Source organism: Triticum dicoccoides, chromosome 3A, assembly GCF_002162155.2.
Source record: "Triticum dicoccoides isolate Atlit2015 ecotype Zavitan chromosome 3A, WEW_v2.0, whole genome shotgun sequence".
NCBI classification, from domain to species: Eukaryota; Viridiplantae; Streptophyta; class Magnoliopsida; order Poales; family Poaceae; genus Triticum; species Triticum dicoccoides.
The window spans coordinates 665,703,587-665,729,568 of record NC_041384.1 but is presented as its reverse complement, the minus strand read 5'-3'; positions in this window follow the sequence as shown (position 1 = coordinate 665,729,568).

Below are 25,982 nucleotides of genomic sequence, written 5' to 3'. Positions count from 1 at the left end.
CACTTCACCAAAATGTATCCTGTTCCAAACTCTTATTTGTATCATTATTTACCAAATGTTATTTTATTATTTTTGTTGAACTAATCTTGTCTGAATCATCCCTCTTCTGTAGGTCTTTATGAAGCTTTGGAACTAAGGGATGGTGGATCTGACTACTTGGGAAAGGGTGTTTCCAAGGTTCCATTTGAGCGAATTTTATATTAGCATGAATAATGAATTCTCGGGCTACAGTCTTAAAGTAATTCTGTTACCTAGTTAGTGTTTGGAAGCAGCTGGAGTGAATGTGGGAAAAGTTGAACAACTTACACATTTTCCTAAAATGGTATTGCTTAATTTGTTTTTTAGCTACTACAACATTTCTTGAAATGATTTTTATTCTAAGAATTTTTGTCATACTCAATAAGCTAGTTCCTGAATCAAATTTGATAATGAAATATTTCTGTAGCAAGCTATAGTTAATTAGTTGTCAAGTGTCATGTCCATTCACGCCTCCTCTGGTTTTTGCAGGTCTGGCAGCACCGCCGTGTCGACGATAAAGGTGGTGACCGCAGCAGTGAGCGGCGCGAGTTGGTGGCTGCGGGACTCGACGGCACGGCTCATATATGCGCGAGCTGGGCATTACTTTCAGTTCATATATGTGCTTGTCACTCCATAGGTTATAGTGATTCCCTCTGTTTCCTTATATGTTCTTGTAGTTTGGTTGCTTTCCTGTTCATGCATGTTTGTACAACTATATATAGTTATGCTGTGAGTCTGTCATGCATGTACTGAAATGTAGGAAATGTTTAATACATGTTCACTCTCAGTTGGGATATTGAATTGTACATAGTTATGTGATTCATGTCTGCTTCTTATCTTATTAAGTGATTATCTTTATGTCCTTGCTACCAGTAGGATGGTTAATAGCTTGTTTTGTAGTTATCTACTTTATGCAAATAGCTTCTTATAAGGCAATATAATTGGTTGTTTTGTGCTGCTGGCGTAATTAAACATGATCAGTATGTATACTTGTTTGAGATAGACATTTCATGCATGTTTATGAGGTACGAATTCTACAGATGTCACAAAATATTGGTGGCAAAGTGTCTTCTTATCTTTATATTTACTTAGCTAAAATCTTAGAGTAACAATAACTGTACTTGACAAGTAAACATTAGCATCTTAAATGATCATCTTAAATGATTAGCTAAAATGATGTAGGAGTAGTAGAAACTTCATGGTTGATCCTGATTGCTGAACATGGGAGATGCATCTTCTTTTGCATATCAATTACATAGTAGTACTATATAATGCTTGCCGATGTGGTACATTCAATACTGGCAGCACTGGCCATTAATTACACTGGCCATTTTACGCCAGGCTTTAGATTCTGCCGAGCCAGATCCGTTGACCCGCGGTTTGATTTGTGGCATGCGAGATTTCTTCCTGGGCTGACGTGGTGTGTTTGCCGGTATGATTTTCGCAGGCCTTGGACAAGATCAGTACGGTTCCGATGGAGGCCCTCGCCGCCGGCGCCGATGTGTCCATGATTGGGTAGTTTGGTGTTGGCTTCTACTCCGCCTACCTTGTTGCCGAGAGGGTCGTCGTCACCATGAAGCACAACAACGACGGGCTGTACGTGTGGGAGTCCCAGGCCGGTAGCTCCTTCACCGTCACTCGTGATACGTTTGGGGAGCAGCTCGGCAGGGGTACCAAGATGGTCCTCTACCTCAAGGACGACTAGGTATGCAGTCCAATCCTCCTATACAGTGATGGCTTACTCTTCATGTCTTGATGTGGTTCTCTGCTTAGTGTAGCTGTATTAGACTCACTATGAGATGTCCACTCTTGTTTTGTTAAAAAACATGAACTGTTAAGTCATCTATTCATGGCCGTTGCTTTTGTTCAGTATATATGTGTGCTTTCTGATTTTTATGCGTAGGTGGTTATAGGTTGCTGTGACGAATATAAATATTAACAAGTGCTCATGCATGCCGGTATACTAGAGCCAGTTGTATGTGCTCATTACCTTCCCGTTGTCACTTTGTCAGCATCAATCCAATCCAACCCAGCCCAATGAATCTAACCTGCTCGTTTAGTTCTCGCCATCGGTGGTAGCCAACAACTAACCGATCTTAGCTGCTGCCGGCTGTTTGGCATCCTATGTATTTTTTGCTGCTAGTCTCAGAAATAATGCATAAATGGCATCAAAACTGCTTCGTGCTATCTCTCGGGCAAAGTAGATGCTAGTTTGGTTACTATCTGTACATCATCAGGTCTACTTGATGCAAGTCTCTATTTTTTGTTTGTTCTATTTTTTGTTTGTCTCTCTTTGACATATTGCTTTTTATTTTTTAATGTGCAGGTTATTTGCATCTTGATTAGGAGATGATGGTGATCATCTTTTGTTGTGGGGAACTTGTTAGATAAAGTTTATGTGATTTGAACCTGCAAGATACAGTTCTGTATAATGTTGTGTGAGATAAAAGTTATGTACTTGTGAACATAGGAGATAAGTTATTGATATGTGTTGGTCTGTCTAATGTTATGCGAGATAAAGTTGTGTGAGAAAGTTTTCTATACTTGTGTTATTACTGTGGGAAAGAAGTACTGTTACTATACTGATTTGAGAATATTGGCTGTAAATAAAAGAGGGCTTGGCCCACTATTGAATTGTAAAAAGGCCCTGTCCAGAATTTAAATTGCACTCAATACTTGGGCTCTAAAAAGGCCATGGCCCAAACTATGCTGGACTTGTTTCTAAAAAGAGCAATATAAATTTCAGATTCTAAAAGGGTTGAGGCCCCAAAAAAAATGGATTGTACAAGACTGCATCTCAGAAAAAAAAAGTCCTAATTGTTGGGCTAGGCCTATTTAGCTAATCAAAGCACAGGGAAAAAATAAATTAAATGGGCGGAATTAATGGGCTCGGCCCATGTAAAACGCCGAATTGGCCGGGCTGAATCTTGTGCCACATCAGCTTGCCACGCTGAATGCCTATGTGGCCAGGGGAGGTTGCTAGTGACCAAAACGCCACAGTAGACGTATTTTGGTCAGAAACGTCTTCGACCATTCCAGAAGAAAGGTCACTATAGTCAGTTTATGACGGCCAGCTTTTGACCTTATGTTTTTGGTCACAAAAAGGTCACAAATGGAAATTTGTGACCATTCAGTGACCAATAGTGGTGGTCACAAGTTGACATATTTCTTGTAGTGACTACCCATATCATCAATATTAATCAAGCAGGACGTAGGGTTTTACCTCCATCGAGAGGGCCCGAACCTGGGTAAAACTTCGTGTCCCTTGCCTCCTTTTACCATCCGGCCTAGACGCACAGTTCAGGACCCCCTACCCGAGATCCTCTTGTTTTGACACCGACACCAGGCCTCAACTTGGCAAACCAAGTGCGCCACTGGAGAGATGAGTTGATTTCGATCGAAATCGATATAAAGATCACCAGAATCGGATGCACGGTTTGCAAATGGCAAGCAAAACAATAATGGCACAATTCTGCGATTAACAACACGATACCATCTAGAATGCAACAAGAAACTAAGCTATTGCACTCCAACATAACAACAAAGAACATGGCAGTGATCTACTCAAGATGCTTGACAAAAGATGGACACTGAGCTAGAGCTAAATCACACAAGAGCAGGTCAAACAAGCATGGCAAAAGTGCAAAAGATATCAGCTTCACAGACTTAGTGAAAATACTAACATGCCAGGAATTTACATCAGGGAGCAATGTTTAGACCAAGCCAATAACATGCTACAGGAACAGATCATAGCAAACAAAGGCATGGCATGAATCTAATAAATGCATAGAACAAAAGTCCCTTACTAGCCATAAGCCAAAAAGGCACAGAAGATATGATGGCACCCATGTAAACATAGAAAGTTTCGTAACAGATTCAGACTTAGCAGAAAACTGGGCATGGCATAAACAGAATTATGAAGGCATCTTTGCAAGCTCGATTCACTCAACACAAGGCATTGCATGGCAAGATAAGCATAGCATCAGCAAGATGACATGTTCAAGAAGCCAACCAAGGGAAGAACAAGTTTATAGCATGCTTGGATCAACTACAACAACCATGGCAAAATTGATTAACATGTAAACAATCTGCCGGGAACATTTTATAGCAAAACTAGAGCAAGATTAAGTCGTGCTAGGCACTCCATAATTGCAAACAGGGGCACGGATGGATAGAACATAACCATATGTCAAAATCATCCTTACTGAAGATACTCAAAACAAGCATGGATCACTCTGTAGCATCATGAATATATGGCATAAAAAACAGCAGGGAAATGACTTAGTGAAATTCTAAGTCCCTGAAATCAGCAATATCACGAGGCTACTTTGCATGCTTGTGCTAGTCACCACATTGATCACAAAAATACATGGCATACACCCCTGTAAAGATATCATGGCATAGCCCAAAACACATGTAGAGCTCATGCCCATATTCAACACACAACAAATGTAGAAAAAATGACAAATGCTCATACTCTGCTAAGAATCAGCACCTAACATTTTATAGCACTCTTGCATCAAAGATTTGGGCATCAAGATGGACTCAAACGAGCATGTGACAATGGAACAAAAGGAAGAGCACATCATGATGAACATTTTGATATATTGCACGCACAAAACGGAGCTACGATCACAGAGTTATGATGCAATGAACAGAGGCATGAAAAATTACAGGGAAAAGACTTGGAGGAAATCTGGACCTCCAAATCTAGGGTTTCTGGGCACGGAAGTTGTCGTGGAATTGTCACGGCAGATGTCCTAGCGAAAGGACTTAGTCGTAGGGCCATCGCAACTAGGAAGCTTAAAGGGGTGAATCGGGACAAAGGACACGAGAGATTTTATACTAGTTTGGCCCCTTACGATGAAGGTAAAGGCCTACGTCTAGTTGTGTTGGTATTGTTGGGGTTTCGATCATCAAGAGGCTTAACTCGCCGGCTTGGTTATCGATCTCCTGTTTCTTGCCCTAAGCCGCCACCGGGTCATCCCCTTATATACACGGGTTGACGCCTGGTGGCCTACAGAGTCCCGGCCGGCTCATAATTGTGTCCGGCTCGGTGACTTCCTTTACATGCCTTTCTTTACAAGTCTTTCCTTACATACGGCAGTTTGCAATATTGGGCCTTAAGCCGCCTCTAGGCTTTTGAGCCTTCTACAATATTTGATAAACTGTCATCTTAATGTTTACTGGGCTTCTTGTGTAACCCGCCATTGGGGCTGACCCGGCCCCTCTTGGGCGGGTCATAACTGATAGCTACATCCCCAACATTAGGCCCCAGGTTGGAAAAGAGGGGGGGCTAATCCTACTAGGACTAGGAGTCCTAGTAGGACTCCCACCTTGGCGCGCCCCCTCCTAGACGGCCTCCTCCTCCTCCCCTCCTTTATATATGGGGCGGGGGGCACCCCAAAGGCACATCAATTGTTCTCTTAGCCGTGTGCGGTGCCCCCCTCCATAGTTTACTCCTCCGGTCATAGTGCCGTAGTGCTTAGGCGAAGCCCTGCGGGATCACATCACCATCACCGTCACTGCGCCGTTGTGCTGATGGAACTCTCCCTCGACCCTCTACTAGATCAAGAGTTCGAGGGACGTCATCGAGCTGAACGTGTGCTGAACTCGGAGGTACCGTACGTTCGGTACTAAGATCGGTTGGATCATGAAGATGATCGACTACATCAACCGCGTTAAACTAACGCTTCCACTTTCGGTCTACGAGGGTACGTGGACACACTCTCCCCCTCTCGTTGCTTTGCATATCCTAGATAGATCTTGCATGAGCATAGGAAATTGTTTTAAATTGCATGCTACGTTCCCAACAATGGCATCCGTGCCAGGTCTATGCGTAGATGATATGCACGAGTAGAACACAAAGAGTTGTGGGCGATGATAGTCATACTGCTTACCACCAACGTCTCATTTTGATTTGGCGGTTGAGGGAGTCCTGGATTAGGGGGTCTCCGGACAGCCGGACTATATCCTTTGGCCGGACTATTGGACTATGAAAATACAAGATTGAAGACTTCGTCTCGTGTCCGGATGGGACTCTACTTGGCGTGGAAGGCAAGCTAGGCAGTACGAATATGGATATCTCCTCCTTTGTAACCGACCTTGTGTAACCCTAACCCTCTCCGGTGTCTATATAAACCGGAGGGTTTTAGTCCGTAGGACAACAACAATCATACCATAGGCTAGCTTCTAGGGTTTAGCCTCTCCGATCTCGTGGTAGATCAACTCTTGTAATACTCATATCATCAAGAATAAATCAAGCAGGATGTAGAGTTTTACCTCCATCAAGAGGGCCCGAACCTGGGTAAAACATCGTGTCCCCTACCTCCTGTTACCATCCGCCTTAGACGCACAGTTCGGGACCCCCTACCCGAGATCCGCCGGTTTTGACACCGACATTGGTGCTTTCATTGAGAGTTCCTCTATGTCGTCGCCGTTAGGCTTGATGGATCCTTCTATCATTGATAGCGATGCAGTCCAAGGTGAGACTTTTCTCCTCGGACAGATCTTTGTGTTCGACCGCTTCGCACTATGGGCCAACTCGCTTGGCCATCTGGAGCAGATCGAAAGCTATGCCCCTGGCCATCAGGTCAGGTTTGGAAGCTTAAATTACACGGCCGGTATCTGTGGAGACTTGATCTTCGATGGACTCGAGCCCCTGCCTTGTGCGCCACGCGGTCACGATGAGTACGATTTAGCTCTACCATCGGACCGTATTAAGGAGATCGCACCGGCAGCCGCTCCAAGCCTCAATTCGGAGCTAGTTGCGCCATCCATGGACGGGTGGATAGACCCCGTCACGGAGGCCGTATCCTTAGTGACGATCGAGTCAAATATCGACCTTACCCTTCATCAGAGCCGTGTTGCCAAACTGCTGGATCGTTCCCCGGCCACAGACTCCGAACCGCGTGCGCCCGTGCCAATCAAATCCGACTGGGCGCCAATCATGGAGTTCACCTCCATGGATATATTTCAGCACTCGCCCTTCGGCGACATACTGAATTCATTAAAGTCTCTCTCCTTGTCAGGAGAGTCCTGGCCGAACTATGTCCGGCAGGATTGGGATGCGGATGACGAAGAAATTCGCCGCCCACCCACCACCCACTTAGTAGCCACTGTCGATGACTTAACCGACATGCTCGACTTCGACTTTGAAGACATCGACGGTATGGACGACGATGCAGGAGACGAATAGGAACCACTGCCCATAGGGACTGGACACCCACTTCATCACATGACGCATACATGGTGGACACACCAAAAGAAAACGACGACGAGGAACGGAAGGACGCAATGAAGGGTTGTCCCCTCGAGAAGCAGTCAAAGCGGCGGCATAAGCGCCGCTCCAAATCCTGCCTCGGCAGAAGCAACGACCATATAGACCCAGCGTTAGAGCAGGGTGAACCATCGCCGGACCACGGCAACACGGAGAATCAAACCGAACAACCCGACTCTGTCAAAGATAATAGTCCGGACGGCGTCACACTGGACAGACACCCGGAGCAACAGAATGCCCGTCAAAAGCTTGTTGCCACCGCGAGGAGTCTAAAAAAGCAGAAGCAAAGGCTCAAGGCTGCGCAAGACACACTCAGAATCAGATGGAGTAAAGTACTCAACACAGCAGCGAAGTACGGCGGTAATTGCCCCACCAGGAGCTACCCGAAGCGGAAGTTGCTACCTAAATTCGATGAGGAGGCCTTAGATCCCCAACAACCAAAAATTAAAACGGCCATCTGGCCGGATAGACGACCTCATGGCCAACATAGAGCGGCAAACAATGCCGCACATAAGCCAATATGCGATCCACGCAAGGGCTCGCATCAAAAGGACGACGCAACCAGATCCATCTATGGACCACGCAAGCGCGCTCCAGCATACGATGCAACACAACAAACATCCGAACAACGCGGTACACCCAGATACTGGGGTGCCGTACACCCCCTATGTTTCACTGACGAGGTGCTGGACCATGAATTTCCAGAGGGATTCAAACCCGTAAACATAGAGGCATACGACGGAACAACAGACCCTGGGGTCTGGATTGAGGACTATATCCTCCATATCCATATGGCTCGAGGAGATGATCTCCACGCCATTAAGTATTTACCCCTCAAACTCAAAGGGCCAGCTCGGCACTGGCTTAAAAGCCTCCCCGAAAGCTCCATTGGAAGCTGGGAAGAGCTTGACGATGCTTTTCGAACAAATTTTCAAGGGACTTATGTCTGACCTCCGGATGCGGACGATTTAAGTCATATAACTCAACTGCCCGGAGAGTCAGCCCGAAAGCCTTGGAACAGGTTTCTTACTAAAAAGAACCAAATAGTCGACTGTCCGGACACCGAACCCTTGGCAGCTTTTAAACACAGCGCCCAAGACGAATGGCTTGCCAGACACCTCGGCCAAGAAAAGCCAAGAACAATGGCAGCATTAACATGCCTCATGACCCACTTTTGCGCAGGCGAGGACAGCTGGCTAGCCCGATGCAGCACCAGCGACCCAAGTACATCCGAAGTTAGAGATGGAAACGGGAAATCACGATGCAGCAAAAATAATAAGCACCAGAATAAATAAGACAGCCCGAAGAGCACGGCGGTAAACGCCGGATTCAGAAGCTCTCGGCTAGGTCAGCAAAAGCCGCCCTCTAAAGGCGCCAGAGATGAACTGTCCAGCCTAAACAAAATTTTGGACCAAATATGTCAGATCCATAGCACCCCCGATAAACCTGCAAATCATACCCACAGAGAATGTTGGGTCTTCAAGCAGTCCGGCAAGCTCAACGCCGAACATAAGGGGCAGGATACACCAAGCGAAGACGAGGATGAGCCTCGCGAGCAAAGCACTGGGGAACAGAAGAAATTTCCACCAGAAGTCAAAACAATAAACGTGTTACACGTGATAAAGGGGAGAAACAAAGCGACACTCCCAGATAAATATGCCCAAGGGCTTATCACCATGGAGTTCTGCCACTGGCCGTCTGAACGGATCACCTTCGACCATCAGGATTACTCGGCAAGTATCCGACGCGTAGGATGGGCTGCCTTGGTATTAGATCCAATAATTGACGGATACCACTTCACACGAGTCCTGGTGGATGGTGGCAGCAGTCTAAACCTGATATATTAGGACACAATCCGCAAAATGGGGATAGACCCAACGAAAATTTGCCACAACAATACTACCTTTAAAGGAGTAACGCCAAGCCCAGGGGCTCATTGCACGGGCTCCCTACTACTAGAGGTTATATTCGGCTTCCCCATAACTTCCGTAGCGAAAATTTAACCTTCCACATTGCTCCGTTCCAAAGTGGCTATCAAGCACTACTTGGACGCGAAGCTTTCGCTCGCTTTAATGCAATATCGCATTACGCTTCCCTCACACTTAAGATGCCCGGTCCACATGGCATCATTACAGGAAATGGAAATATTGAGCGATCCCTGCGTGCCGAAGAGAGCGCGGCTGCCTTGGCAGCCGCACACTAAAACGGCCTCACCAACTAAAGCATTCGATAGGTCGTCAAGACTACGGACATGGTTAGACGAGTTTGACGCAGCTATATGTAATTCATACAGGTTTGATGGCCACACCCCTATTACAAATACAAGGGGCCCAACGCGCGTAGACAAGTGGCAATTTTTACTCATCTTGATCTATACATGGTTTCTTTAAAACCTACCTTTTTGCACAACAACTTTTCACCTAAGTTCCTCTCTTTTATAGATGACCATCGTGCTACACCCGTCCAGGATACGGCACAACGGAGACACAGGCACAGACGTGCAGCAGGGACCCGTTCAAAGGATTCTTATTAGATTAAGACCCTGCGTCAACCTTTTTTACTGTCTCTTGTTGATACACATCCCTCGGATTCTCAGTACCATTGAGAAGGATGCTGACGTCTTGGCATGTGGACACGTCAGAACAATGCACGTACCTGGACACCAGGGGATTCTTACAAAGGGCATTGTTTAGGTCCGGCTTACACCATAAAGACCGAATACCTTAGGGAGTGTTCGGCGTCGCGAGTTTGGCCTTATATGCATCAGCTCTGAATCATGTCTTTGGTCAAATGTTGGGATTGCCCGGCTCTTATGTTTTGCTGCCTTACGTTCCGCTCTATCGGCTAAAGGCGGCACTGGGAGAACTACTGCGATTGTACCCTGGTTCATCCGGACGAGCACCTCAGTAGAGAAAGCCGAAAACTGATTGTCATGATATAGCGCGAGACTGGTCAACCACTCGATGACCCATCAGACTTAGAATTCCTCTGCCTTAACGAAGGGCCATTTCCTGGCCAGGCAAGTACGCACCCCGAATTCGGATGAGTGCGGAGCCACCAGGGGCTATATAGTAGCCCCACTGTAAAACTCCTATGGCTAAGTGAAAGTGTTAAAGCATTATAGTCCGGTTGCCTAGTTCGCTGCGCTATCACCTCCTTATTAGGACCAAGACGTTGGATTAAGCGTGAACACGCGTCTTCTGCGAACACCCCCGCATTATATGCGTGGGGGCTGAAGCCGACGACTGCAATCTTTCAGGTTATACACATGTATACATAAACGGCCGCACATGAGGCATCACAATACTTTCAGGCAAAAGTATAAATACAACCTTGATAAATTTACTAAAACATTGTTTTTACAATGGGAATACATGTCACTCAAACATAATATTCTTCGAGCACTGGGCCTCTATCAAACGAGCACCCTCAAGAACTTCTTCAAAATAGTGCTCGACAGCCACTCGACCTATGGCCGAACCCTGCGCCGCAACAGTGGTAGCATCCATCTCCGCCCAGTATGCTTTGACACGGGCCATCCGCGAGCCTTCTATGCACGCCGACCTCTTCATCGCATTGATGCGTGGCACCGCACCAAGGAACTAATACACCAGGCTAAATAGTTGTTCGGCTTTGGCCTTTCCGGCCATAGCTGATCCACGACAGACCTCATGGCGAGTCCGGACAACCTATTGAGTTCGGCCCATTCGGCTAGCTGATCAGTCAATGGAAGCGGACGCTCTGGAACATTAAAATGTGACCAGAACAGCTTGTCCACTCCAAGATCTGTTTGATCTTGGAAGTATTCAGCCGCATCAACCGCGGTCGCCGCCAAGTCTAGATATACGTCTGCCGAAATCCACAGCCGATCCAGAGGGGCATACCGCGGATCTCCGAACTTCCTCCGCAGCATAAAGGGATTCCCAGCCACAATATCCCTGGCTTCACACAGCTCCTCCTTCTTCGCTCTCATAGCAGAGCTGGTGTCTTTGGTCGCCATCGCGGCCTTTTCAAGGTCCGTCGCCTTCACTCGGTTTTCTTCTTCAAGGAACTGGCAACGGTCGGTAGTGTCTTTTAACTTTACAACCATCTTGGCCATTTTCTCTTTGCTCTCGCAATGCACGGCCTTCTCGGCTCTCAACTCTTCGGCCGCCTTCAAAGCAGCCGCATTACTACTCCTTGCTTGTTCTTTGGCTCGGGCAAGTTCCGCCCAAAGGGCCTCCACGGTGGCAGCTCCATCTGCAGTCACAACATATTAAAGATACTGGCATCACGCTGCTCTTCCTATGTGACATTCACTAGAAAACATCACTTACCCTGTGCCTCGTCAAGCCGCTTGTTAACAAGCTCAATGTCGGCATCTGCCACATCCAGTTGCCGCTTTAGTTCGGCAAACTCATTAGTCCGGCTAGCCACCGGAGCTTCCACCACCTGCACATAAAAGCGGTATGGTTATTACCTGGGACTACGATCCTCTTTTTGCCGCTGTTCTCGGCGATAACTAGAGTCTCAGGGGCTACTATCTACACAGGGCACACCTAAAAATGTGCGGTACTATCACAAATGTCTATCATTTTACGTACCTCAAAGCCCGTTAGTAGACTCATAAAGGCGTCATGCAACCCGCTTTCGGCTGACAAAATCCTTTCCATCACCATGCCCATCAACATATGGTGTTCTTCTGAGATGGTCGCTCGCTTTAGCAGATCCCTCAGTGCGTCCGACCGCATACCAGACGGCGCCGGACTCTTTTGTTTGCCCTCTTCAAGGGCCGGATACTGGGGACTTAGGGTGACCATAGGATTATCTTCTGGCCTCACCGGACCCGGGGAGGCCCTCCGTGACGACACCTCAAGGTCGCCCACTTCTTGAGCGGGGGAGTCCAGGGGAGGCGTTTCGCTCTCCATCATCTCCGGAAGAAGATCCCCTGAAGACGAGCTCTGTTGAGAAGGGCTAAGATCCGAACTGCAAGATAAACACTTCGGTTATTTTCCTCGGAAGTAAGGTATAATATCTTTACTATTAAGCATTTTTTATCACTTACGGATCGTTAGAGGGCTGATCCCCGCTTAGACTTTGGGCGGCAAGAGCACCCTCCGAGGCAGGACCCTCTAGTGGAGACTTCTTCTCCCGTTTGGAAGCCTTGGTTTTCGGATCTTCAGAGGCAATCCTCTTCCTTCCCCGGAGCGAGAGAATGTCATATTCTTCCCCTTGGTTATCCTCCTTCACGGAGGCCCTTATTCCCTCGGTTGGAATTGGTAGCGGTGGGGGCCCGCTTTCGCCCTCATTATTCCCCCTTTATGTTCCTTTGAGGGCTCCAGGCAAGGTGCTAGCTCGAGCATCTTTTCTAGTACCGGATTGTGCAAACCCTTAGGAAGGGGGCTGAACATCGAATCATCTTCGCCTTTTTTAGCCAGTCCTGGTCAAAGGGCGATTTCTCAGAATGACGTCATGATAAATGAAAGACGGTGTGTTCGGCTAGAGGATTACTTACTTGGTTGGTGGTGCAGTTGCTGCTCAGGCCCACGTCCTCGGTAGTATGCGGGCACTCTATTTGGGGTTCTAAGAACGATTTATACATCTCCTCGTGCGTCAGGCCGAGGAAATTCTAAATAGTGCGCGGTCCTTCTGGGTTGAACTCCCACATGCGGAGGGACCAGCATTTGCAAGGCTGGACCCGACGAACCAGCATGACTTGCACCACCGTAACCATACTGAAATCCCCTTCGAATAGATCTTGAATGCGGCTCTGCAGTATAAGCACGTCCTTGGCAGGACCCCAGCTCAGCCCTATGCTAATCCATGACATCAGTTGTGGTGGAGGGCCCGAGCGGAAAGCAGGGGCCGCCACCCACTTGGCACTTCTGGGAGCTGTGATGTAAAACCACTCCCGTTGCCATAACCCGGACACCTCTGGAAAGGAACCCTTTGGCCATGGAGCTCCAGCGATCTTGCTTATTAATGCGCCTCCGCACGCTACATGCTGCCCCTCGACAATCTTCGGCTTCACGTCAAAGGTCTTGAGCCACAGGCCGAAGTGAGGGGTAATGCGGAGGAAAGCCTCACATACGACAATAAATGCCGAGATGTGGAGAAAGGAGACCGGGGCTAGATCGTGGAAATCTAGCCCGTAATAGAACATCAAACCCCTAACGAAGGGATCTAGAGTGAGGCCTAGACCTTGGAGGAAGTGGGAGACGAACACAACGTTCTCGTTGGGTTCAGGAGAAGGAATGACCTGCCCTCGGGCAGGCAGCCGATGCGAAACCTCGGCGGTCAGGTATCTCGCCTCCCTCAACTTCTTGATATCCTCTTCCGTAACGGAGGAGGGCATCCACCGGCCTTAAAGGCTAGATGCGAACATGATTGAAGGTCCGAAGCACCTAACCTGGGCTTTGGGTGTTAGAACTCGAGGCGGGGGAAGGATTAAATTGAGCATGGGAGGGAAAAAAGTAAAAGCCTTTTCCCTTTATAAAGAGGGTGAATATCAAGCGTCCTCCTAGTGGCCGTTTGGGACTTGCCTAAAATCTAGGAGTCCTACGCACAGTTGGGTTACCCACGACCGTATTGATGAGAATCCCGTAATTAGGGGAACACGATCTCTGCTTTGACAAGACGTGCCAAGAAACCGCCTCTCGTTATGTGTGGAGCTGGTTGAAGAAAAACGGTTCGAATAAATCACCGAGCCATGGCCTGATGTCATGTTGTCGAAACGTGTCAGCAGATTAGATTTGTGGAAATATTATTCTCTCTACGGTGGTATGTGGAACTTATTTTGTAGGGTCGGACACTATACTTGTATTCAAGTTCTTCCGGGGTGTATTCGAAGGAGGAACCCGTCTTGCAATGCCGAAGACAATACTGCGCGCCGGACTCGACGTCATTGAAGCCTGGTTTAGGGGCTACTGAGGGAGTCCTGGATTAGGGGGTATCTGGATAGCCGTACTATATCCTTTGGCCGGACTGTTGGACTATGAAGATACAAGATTGAAGACTTCGTCTCGTGTGCGGATGGGACTCTACTTGGCGTGGAAGGCAAGCTAGGCAGTATGGATATGGATATCTCCTCCTTTGTAACCGACCTTGTGTAATCCTAACCCTCTCCGATGTCTATATAGACCGGAGGGTTTTAGTCCGTAGGACAACAAAAATCATACCATAGGCTAGCTTCTAGGGTTTAGCCTCTCCGATCTCGTGGTAGATCAACTCTTCTAATACTCATATCATCAAGAATAAATCAAGCAGGACGTAGGGTTTTACCTCCATCAAGAGGGCCCGAACCTGGGTAAAACATCGTGTCCCCTGCCTCCTGTTACCATCCGCCTTAGACGCACAGTTCGGGACCCCCTACCCGAGATCCGCCGGTTTTGACACCGACAGCGGTATTGTTGGATGAAGCGGCCCGGACCAATATTACATGACCATGTTCATGAGACCGGTTCTACCGACGTGCTTTTACAAACAGGTGGCTGGTGGGTATTTGTTTCTCCAACTTTAGTTGAATCGATTTTGACTATGGGCAATCCTTGTTGAAGGTTAAAACAGCACACCTGATGAAAAATTGTTGTGGTTTTGATGCGTAGGTAAGAACGGTTCTTGCTAGAAGCCCGTAGCAGCCATGTAAAACTTGCAACAACAAATTAGAGGATGTCTAACTTGTTTTTGCACGGCATGTTGTGATGTGATATGGTCAAGATGTGTTGAGATATAAATTGTTGTATGAGATGATCATGTTTTGTAGAAGTTATCGGCAACTGGCAGGAGCCTTATGGTTGTCGCTTTATTGTATGAAATGCAATCACCATGTAATTGCTTTACTTTATCACTAAGCGGTAGCGACAGTCGTGGAAGCAATAGTTGGTGAGACGACAATGACACTATGATGGAGATCAAGGTGTCAAGCCGATGGCAATGGAGATCGTGACAGTGCTTTGGAGATGGAAGTGAAAGGCACAAGATGATGATGGCCATATCATGTCACATATTTTGATTGCATGTGATGTTTACCCTTTATGCATCTTATTTTGCTTAGTACGGCGGTAGCATTATAAGATGATCCATCACTAAATTTCAAGGTACAAGTGTTCTCCCTGAGTATGCATTGTTGCTACAGTTCGTCGTGCCGAGACACCACGTGATGATCGGGTATGATGAGCTCTACGTTCACATACAACGGGTGCAAGCCAGTTTTGCACGTGCAGAATACTCGGGGTTAAACTTGACGAGGATAGCATATGGATATCTGGCCTCGGAACACTGAGACCGAAAGGTCGAATGTGAATCATATAGTAGATATGATCAACATAGTGATGTTCACCATTGAAAACTACTCCGTCTCACGTGATGATCGGCCATGGTTTAGTTGATATGGATCACGTGATCATTTAGATGACTAGAGGGATGTCAATCTAAGTGGGAGTTCTTAAGTAATATGATTAATTGAACTTTAATTTATCATGAACTTAGTCCTGATAGTTTTTGCATATCTATGTTGTTGTAGATCAATGGCCCATGCTACCGTTCGCTTTAATTTTAATGCATTCCGAGAGAAAGCTAAGTTGAAAGATGATGGTAGCAACTACACGGACTGGGTCCGTAACTTGAGGATTATCCTCATTCCTGCATAGAAGAATTACGTCATGGAAGCACCGCTAGGTGCAAGACCCACAGCAGGAGCAACTCCGGACGTTATAAACGTCTGGCAGACTAAAGCTGATGACTACTCGATAATTCAGTGTGCCATGCTTTACGGCTTAGAATCGGGACTTCAAAGATGTTTTGAACATCATGGATCATATGAGATGTTCCAAGAGTAGAATTTTATATTTCAAGCAAATGCCCGAGTTGAGAGATATGAAGTCTCCAATAAGTTCTATAGCTGCAAGATGGTGGAGAATAGTTCTGTTAGTAAACACATACTCAGAATGTCTGGGTACCATAACTACTTGACTCAGCTGGGAGTTAATCTTCCTGATGATAGTATCATTGACAGAGTTCTTCAATCACTGCCACCAAGCTATAAAGGCTTTGTCACGAACTATAATATGCAAGGGATGGAAAGGATAATTCTCGAGCTCTTCGCGATGCTAGAGGCTGCGGAGGTAGAAATCAAGAAGGAGCATCAAGTGTTGATGGTTAACAAGACTACTAGTTTCAAGAAAAAGGGCAAAGGGAAGAAGGGGAACTTCAAGAATAATAACAACTAAGGTGTTGGTCCTGGAAAGAAGCCCAAGTCTGGACCTAAGCCTGAAACTGAGTGCTTCTATCTCAAAGGGACTGGTCACTCGAAGTGGAACCACCCAAAGTATTTGGTGGATACGATGGATGGCAAAGTGAAAGGTATATTTGATATACATGTTATTGATGTGTACCTTACTAATGCTTGTAGTAGCATGCGGTTATTTGATACTGGTTCTATTGCTCATATTTGCAACTCAAAACAGGGGCTGTGGGTTAAACGAAGATTGGCTAAAGACAAGGTGATGATGCGTGTTGGAAATGGTTCCAAGGTCGACGTGATCGCCGTCGGCATGCTACCTCTACATCTACCTTCGGGATTAGTTTTAGACCTGAATAATTGTTATTTGGTGCCAACATTGAGCATGAACATTATATCTGGATCTTGTTTGATGCGAGACGGTTATTCATTTAAATCAGAGAATAATGGTTGTTCTATTTATATGACTAATATCTTTTATGGTCATGCACCCTTGATGAGTGGTCTATTTTTGTTGAATCTCGATCGTAGTGATATACATATTCATAATATTGAAGCCAAAAGATGCAAAGTTAATAATGATAGTGCAACTTATTTGTGGCACTTCCGTTTAGGTCATATTGGTGTAAAGCGCATGAAGAAACTCCATGCTGATGGGCTTTTGGAATCACTTGATACTTGCGAACCATGCCTCATGGGCAAGATAACTAAGACTCCGTTCTTCGGAAGAATGGAGCGAGCCACTAACTTATTGGAAATAATACATACTGATGTATGTGGTCCGGTGAGTGTTGAGGCTCGCAGCGGGTATCGTTATTTTTGACCTTCAAAGATGATTTGAGCAGATATGCGTATATCTACTTAATGAAACATAAGTCTGAAACATTTGAAAAGTTCAAAGAATTTCAGAGTGAAGTGGAAAATCATCGTAACAAGAAAATAAAGTTTCTACGATCTGATCGTGGAGGTGAATATTTGAGTTACGAGTTTGGTCTTCATTTGAGAAAATGTTGAATAGTTTCTCAACTCACGCCACCTTGAACACCACATAGTAATGGTGTGTCCAAACGTCGTAACCATACTTTATTAGATATGGTGCGATCTATGATGTCTCTTACTGGTGCCTCTTGAGCACTGCATTGGTTTTCCCCAAAGAGGAAGGGATGATGCAGCAAAGTAGCGTAAGTATTTCCCTCAGTTTTTGAGAACCAATGTATCAATCCAGTAGGAGGCTACGCGTGAGTCCCTCGCACATGCACAAAACAAATAAATCCTCGCAACCAACGCGATAAGGGGTTGTCAATCCCTACACGACCACTTACGAGAGTGAGATCTGATAAGATAATATTTTTTGGTACTTTTATGATAAAGATGCAAAGTAAAATAAAAGCAAAGTAAAAAGCAAAGGAAATTACTAAGTATTGGAAGATTAATATGATGAAGATAGACCCGGGGGCCATAGGTTTCACTAGTGGCTTCTCTCAAGAGCATAGGTATTCTACGGTGGGTGAATGAATTACAGTTGAGCAATTGACAGAATTGAGCATAGTTATGAGAATATCTAGGTATGATCATGTATATAGGCATCATGTCCGAGACAAGTAGACCGACTCCTGCCTGCATCTGCTACTATTACTCCACTCATCGACCGCTATCCAGCATGCATCTAGAGTATTAAGTTCATGAAAACAGAGTAATGCCTTAAGCAAGATGACATGATGTAGAGGGATAAACTCATGCAATATGATGAAAACCCCATCTTGTTATCCTCGATGGAAACAATACAATACGTGCCTTGCTGCCCCTACATCAAGGGCACTTCTCCCATTGCAAGAAAGATCAATCCAGTAGGCCAAACCAAACTGATAATTAGAAGAGACTTGCAAAGATAACCAAACATACATAAAAGAATTCAGAGAAGATTCAAATATTGTTCATAGATAGACTTGATCATAAACTGACAATTCATCGATCTCAACAAACACACCGCAAATAGAAGATTACATCGAATAGATCTCCACAAGAGAGGGGGAGAACATTGTATTGAGATCCAAAAAGAGAGAAGAAGCCATCTAGCTAATTACTATGGACCCGTAGGTCTGAGGTAAACTACTCACGCTTCATCGGATGGGCTATGGTGATGATGTAGAAGCCCTCCATGATCGATGGCCCCTCCGACGGAGCTCTGGAATAGGCCCCAAGATGGGATCTTGTGGATACATAAAGTTTCGGCGGTGGAATTAGGGTTTTGGCTCCGTATCTGATCGTTTGGGGGTACGTATGTATATATAGGAGGAAGGAGTACGTCGGTGGAGCAACAGGGGGGGCACGAGGGTGGAGGGCGCGCCTAGGGGGGGTAGGCGCGCCCCCCTACCTCGTGGCCTCCTCCTTTGTTTCTTGATGTAGGTTCCAAGTCTCCTGGGTCTTGTTCGTTGAGAAAATCACGTTCCCGAAGGTTTCATTCCGTTTTGGACTCTGTTTGATATTCTTTTTCTTCGAAACCCTAAAATAAGCAAAAAAACAGCAATTCTGGGCTAGCCCTCTGGTTAATAGATTAGTCCCATAAATAATATAAAAATGGATAATAAAGCCCAATAATGTCCAAAACAGTAGATAATATAGCATGGAGCAATGAAAAATTATAGATACGTTGGAGACGTATCACTTACCGATTTACCGCTATCGTTTTGGGCTTATGCTTTAGAGATGGACGCATTCACATTAAATAGGGCACCATCTAAATCCATTGAGACGACACCATATGAACTGTGGTTTAGAAAGAAACCTAAGCTATCGTTTCTTAAAGTATGGGGCTGCGATGCTTATGTGAAAAAGCTTCAACCTGATAAGCTCGAATGCATATCGGAGAAATGTGTCTTCATAGGACACCCAAAGGAAACTCTTGGGTACACCTTCTAACACAGATCCGAAGGCAAGATATTCGTTGCTAAGAATGGATCCTTTCTAGAGAAGGAGTCTCTCTCGAAAGAAGTGAGTGGGAGGAAATAGAACTTGATGCGGTAGTTGTACCTCTTCCCCCGAATTTGAAGTAGTTCATCACAGAAATCAATTCCAGTGATGCCTACACCAATCAGTGAGGAAGTTAATGATGATGATCATGAAACTTCAGATCAAGTTACTACCGAACCTCATAGGTCAATCCGAGTATGTTCCGCACCAGTGGTACGGTAATCCTATTCTAGAAGCCATGTTACTAGACCATGACGAACCTACGAACTATGAGGAAGCGATGATGAGCCCAGATTTCACGAAATGGCTTGAGGCCATGATATCTAATATGGGATCCATGTATGAGAACAAATTGTGGACTTTGGTTGACTTGCCGATGATTGCCATGAGTTTCGAGGGGTTACGGAAACCCCCCGGGCGAATTAATGGGCCTACACAGGCCTTAGTGGAGAGAGAGAAGGGCCGCAAGGGGTGGCCACGCCCCCCATGGCGGCGCCCCCCTTTCCCTGACCATCTCCCTATCCCTCTCCTTCATTTTCTTTTCGGTGAAGAAAGGAACAGAGGGGGGGGGGGGCGAATCCTACTAGGATTAGGAGTCCTAGTAGGACTCCCACCTTGGCGTGCCCCCTCCTGGCTGGCCACCTCCTCCTCCCCTCCTTTATATACATGGGCGGGGGGCACCCCAAAGGCACATCAATTGTTCTCTTAGCCGTGTGAAGTGCCCCCTCCATATTTTACTCCTCTGGTCATAGTGTCGTAGTGCTTAGGCGAAGCCCTGCGCGGATCACATCACCATCACTGTCACCACGCCGTCGTGCTGACGGAACTAACCCTCGACCCTCTACTGGATCAAGAGTTCGAGGGACGTCATCGAGCTGAACGTGTGCTGAACTCGGAGGTACCGTACGTTTGGTACTAAGATCAGTTGGATCGTGAAGACATTCGACTGCATCAACCGCATTAAACTAATGCTTCCGCTTTCGGTCTACGAGGGTACATGGACACACTCTCCCCCTCTCGTTGCTTTGCATCTCCTAGATAGATCTTGCGTGAGAGTAGGAATTTTTTGGAAATTGCATGCTACTTTCCCAACAACTTATGGGTACAAAGTTTCAATCGGACATAGAGAAAGATAGGGGCTTATAGTTTTGCCTCCCAACCTTTTGCCTCAAGGGTAATTTCAACAATAATACTTTATGAAAACTTACATCCGAGTGGATATATATATATATATATATATATATATATATATATATATATATATATATATATATATATATATATATCCGGATCTTTCCAACACATAGAGCTTGCCAAAGGAAAATGTATAAAAAGGAAAGGTGATGATCACCATGACTCTTGTATGGGCTGGAGATAAAAGTAAAAGATAGGCCCGCAGAGGTTCTCATGCGCTTTTATGGTTGGATGCACAAAATGTCAATGCAAAAGAACGTCACTTTATATTGCCGCTTGTGATAAGGACCTTCATTATGCAGTCCGTCGCTTTTATTTCTTCCATATCACAAGCTGGTATAAAGCTTATTTTCATCACACTAATATATCATACATATTTAGAGAGCAATTTTTATTGCTTGTACCGATGACAACTTACTTGAAGGATCTTACTCAATCCATAGGTAGGTATGGTGGAATATCATGGCAACTGGGTTTAGGGATGTTTGGAAGCACAAGTAGTATCTCTACTTGGTGCAAAGAATTTGGCTAGCATGAGAGGGAAAGACAAGCTCAACATGTTGGATGATCCATGCCAATATAACTTATATTCAGATATAAGGAAACATAACCCATTATGTTGTATTCCTTGTCCAACATCAAGTTTTTAGCATGTCATATTTTAATGAGTGCTCACAATTACAAAAGATGTCCAAGATAGTATATTTATATGTGAAAACCTCTCTTTCTTCATTACTTCCTATTAATTGCAACAATGACCAAAACTATGTTTGTCAACTCTCAACAACTTTTATTCAACATACTCTTTATATGTGAAGTCATTACTCTCCATAAGATCAATATATGATCCTTTTATTACTTTTTGTTCTTTTCTTTTATTGAATTCCCTCAAGATCATAGCAAGAAAGCAAAGCCCTCAACTCAAAACTACTCTTTACTATATATCTCACGAGCTCGATTACATAGATGGGGATCATCAGTCAAAACTCAAAGCTAGATCATACTAAAAACTTTATTCTACTAGATCAAGATATAACCAAAAGGATCGAACTAAGAAAAACGATAAATATAAAGATGTGATGGTAATATGATATCGGGGCACTCCCCCAAGCTTGGCAGTTGCCAAGGAGAGTGCCCATACCCATGTAATTAGATCTCTTTGTTCGGAGGTGGTGATGAAGGAGTTGGTGATGAAGCAGGCTTGTCTCCATCTTCCAAGGCATAGGCTCACCATCATAAAAGGATGAGCGGGTCTCCGGGATCCTCGGATATGCAGCCAAAATCATCCTCTTGAATCTATATTCATACTCACAATTTTGGTTTTGCAGATCATAGATCGGGGCTTGGAGATGCTCAATTTTCTCATGAAGCCTGAAGATGGCCTCCTCAATGCTCTTGGGGGTCCAACTGTGCTTGTTGATGAACTCCGCGATCATCATGTGGTTGGCATTGAGTCCGCGTTCCACCATCCCTTGACACTTGAAAACTTGCTGCTCCATTGCTTCGAGTCTTGCCTCCACACTTCCGGCCTTCTTTGGTCCCTCTCATGGATGTGCAGCACCCCCTCACGCATCTCAATGGCTTGAGGGTGTCGCAGCACCTTCGCAATATAGAGGTTGATGACCTTCTCGAAGAACTTATCCTTGGGGGCGCTTGGAATCGTCACGGCGATCTAGATCTGTCAGAAAAACAACTCGAAATAAAAACAGGAGATATTATCGTGGTACGGTGGTCAAAACCTTTGGGAGATTATATAATGAATTTTTACTGACCATAAGAAGTATCTTGCAAGAAAACGGAGTCTTGAGTGCACACGAGGTAGCCAAAAGGTCGGGGGGCGCGCCCAGGGGGGTAGGGTGCACCCTCCACCCTTGTGGTGGCCTCGTGTCTCTTTCGGATTACTTTTAATTTTCCTAATTTTTTAAATATTCCAAAACGGAGAAAATTTATCATTGGAAATGTTTTAGAGTCGGTTTATTTACCGTACCACATACCTATTTCTTTTCGGAGTCTGAAACGTTCTACAAAGTGTCCCTTATGTACTCCTCCGGTGTTACGGTATCAATTATATTGGTCTCAACATTTATGGGAGTACCTGAGATATAATGTTTGAGTCTTTGACCGTTTACCACCTTCGGATTTTTGCCTTCGACATTATTAATTTTTATGGCGCCGGAACGATAGACCTCCGCGATGATGTAAGGGCCTTTCCATTTAGAGAGAAGCTTTCCTGCAAAAAAAAATCTTAAATGAGAGTTGTATAGCAAAACATAATCACCTACATTAAACTCACACATTTGTATTCTTTTATCATGCCATCTTTTAAATTTTTGTTTAAACAACTTGGCATTATCATAGGCTTGGGTTCTCCATTCAGGAAGTGAGCTAATATCAAATAACCTCTTCTCATTGGCAAGTTTGAAATCATAGTTGAGCTCTTTAATAGCCCAATATGCCTTATGTTCTAGCTCAGGAGGTAAGTGACATGCTTTTCCATAAACCATTTTATACGGAGACATACCCACAGGATTCTTATAAGCAGTTCTATAAGGCCACAAAGCATCATAATGTTTCTTAGATCAATTCTTTCTAGATCTATTAACAGTCTTTTGCAAAACTAATTTCAGCTCTCTATTACTCAATTCTACTTGACCACTAGACTGAGGATGATAAGGAGATGCAATTCTATGGTTAACATCATATTTAGCAAGCATTTTACAGAAATCACCATGAATAAACTGTGAACCACCATCAGTCATTAAATATCTAGGGACTCCAAACTTCGGAAAAATTAACTTCTTTAAGCATCTTAATAGAAGTGTTATGATGAACACTACGAGTTGGAATAGCTTCTACCCACTTAGTAACATAATCAACAGCAACTAAAATATGTGTATACCCATTAGAGGAAGGAAAAGGTCCCATAAAATCAAAGCCCAAACATCAAATGGTTCAATAACAAGTGAATAGTTCATAGGCATTTCCTGACGTCTACTAATATTACTAATTCTTTGAGATTCATCACCAGACAAGACAAACTTACAAGCATCTTTAAAGAGAGTGGGCCAATAGAAACCGGAATGCAATACGTTATGTGTAGTTCTATCCCCAATGTGGTGTCCTCCGTATGCCTCGGAGTGACACTTGCATAGGATATGTTCCTGTTCATGCTCAGGTACACAACATCTAATAACACCATCTACTCCTTCTTTATAAAGGTGTGGGTCATCCCAAAAGTAATGTCTTAAATCATATAAAACCTTTTTCTTTTGCTGGTATGTGAAACTAGGTAGTATAAATTTAGCAAAAAATATAATTTGCATAATCAGCATACCATGGAGTATTATGAGAAGTATTTATGACTTTTAATTACTCATCAGGAAAGCTATCATCAATAGGTAGTGGGTCATCAAGAACATTTTATAACCTACACAAGTTGTCTGCAACGGGTTTCGGTGTCAAAACCGGCAGATCCTGGGGTAGGGGGTCCCGAGCTGTGGATTCTCGGATCAATGGTAATAGGAACGAAGGAGACTATGTTTTACCCGGGTTCGGGCCCTCTTGATGGAGGTAAAACCCTACGTCTTGCTCTTGTTTATATTGATGAAGTATCAAGTACATAGTTGATCTACCTCGAGATCATATGTTACGGTCTAAGCCCTAGAGGAATGATGAATAATATCATAATGATCTATCGACTAGCCTGGCCTTGGCTTATATAATGCACTGGAGCCCTAGGATAACAAGAGTCCTATTCAAATACGTTGGTGGAGAGGAGTCCTTGTCTTGATCATCAAGCCTTGTGGAACCTTCCTCATGTGCGGCATGGGCTGCCCAAATTTGCCCATGAGTTAACCTCCATGGGGGTCCTCGACACGATCCCGCTGGTCGGGAGATGATGTGGTGAGCACCCCCTAGTCGAGGACACCGTCAGTAGCCCCCTGAACCGGTCTACAAGTTGGGGACGCTCCTCGATTCTTCCAAACTGTTCATCATCTTCGGTCGTCGGTCTTGAAAATTGGTTCAACAAATCTTCTTATCTTTGATCTCGAGGATCGCCGAATTAAATCCAAAGAGTTTACACGTTGGGTATCTGAGGAGCCCCTTTAAGTTATCGGCCGTTATCAATGCCTTGTTATTTTTACGCCCACCTCCGGTTTGAAGTGTTTCCCATGCGGCGGTGTCCTCTCGCGTCCGAGCTCCAACGCCAGACTGCACTCGAGGTATCTTTTGCAGCCGAGCACCAACGCCGGTATGTATCCAAGCTCCAACACCGGACTGTATCTGAGGTGTCATAGATTACCTTGGTCTTGAAAAAGTTAAAAGGGTTTAAACAAGATTAATGCCGGAGATGCCCTCTATGGAGCCAGGAACTTGCAACCGAGCTTTTTGCCGGACTGCTTCTGAGGTATCTTTTGCGGTCGGGCACCAATGTCGGACTGTATCCGAGGTGGTACACCACCCCGACCATGGGCTGATTGTTATGAATTCGATTCCGAATTGTGCAATGTATTCTCTGCCGAGATGTATAGCCAGTAGCCCTCAAGGTGTGTGTTGGCCTAATATCCGGGATGCACTTGAAGGATAAAATCAAACCGCTGACCCTAGTAGCCCCTGAGACTCAGGTCGATTCGTAAAATCAGACTGAGGATCAATTCCCAGCTCGGCAGCATACTTAGGAACACGATGTAATATATTAGAGGAAATAGTGATCGGCGAATGGGCCCTTGAGAGAGGGTTTTGAGAACTCGCCGTAATATATTAGCTTGATGCCGGATAAGTCCCAGATGGTATCTATTGTTGTCCGAAGACGCGTTTGCGCATAGTCTGGTCCAACCAAACATTGAGCACTTTGAATTTTCTGCATTGAATAGGCAATGCAGTATCCCCCAAGACACTGGTCGGGTGGCAACACCAGATCTGGGGATCAATGTGCCCCTTTAATATTAGGTTATGGTAAGCTCGAAGACCAGTAGCCCCCGAGCCTTAATGTGGGCACTGGTGGCTGAATTAAGGATCGATATCCAGAGTAAAATAACAAATTATGTGTAATGATTCTATGTATCCAAGTTCTTTACAACATTAATGCTCGGATCCGCACTGTACAAAACTTTGTTGACCGACCATCGGCTTCAACCTCCTCGGCCAGAAGCCGGTGAGTGTTTTTCCTACATTATAAAGACGTTATAAGGGCAAAGATTTATGGAAAACTAGGCAATCCAGCCATACGGTTATATAAACAAAGGTACCTAGAGAGATATGAAAAACATCTTCCAAAGAAAATAATCCCGCTATCGGTTCCTT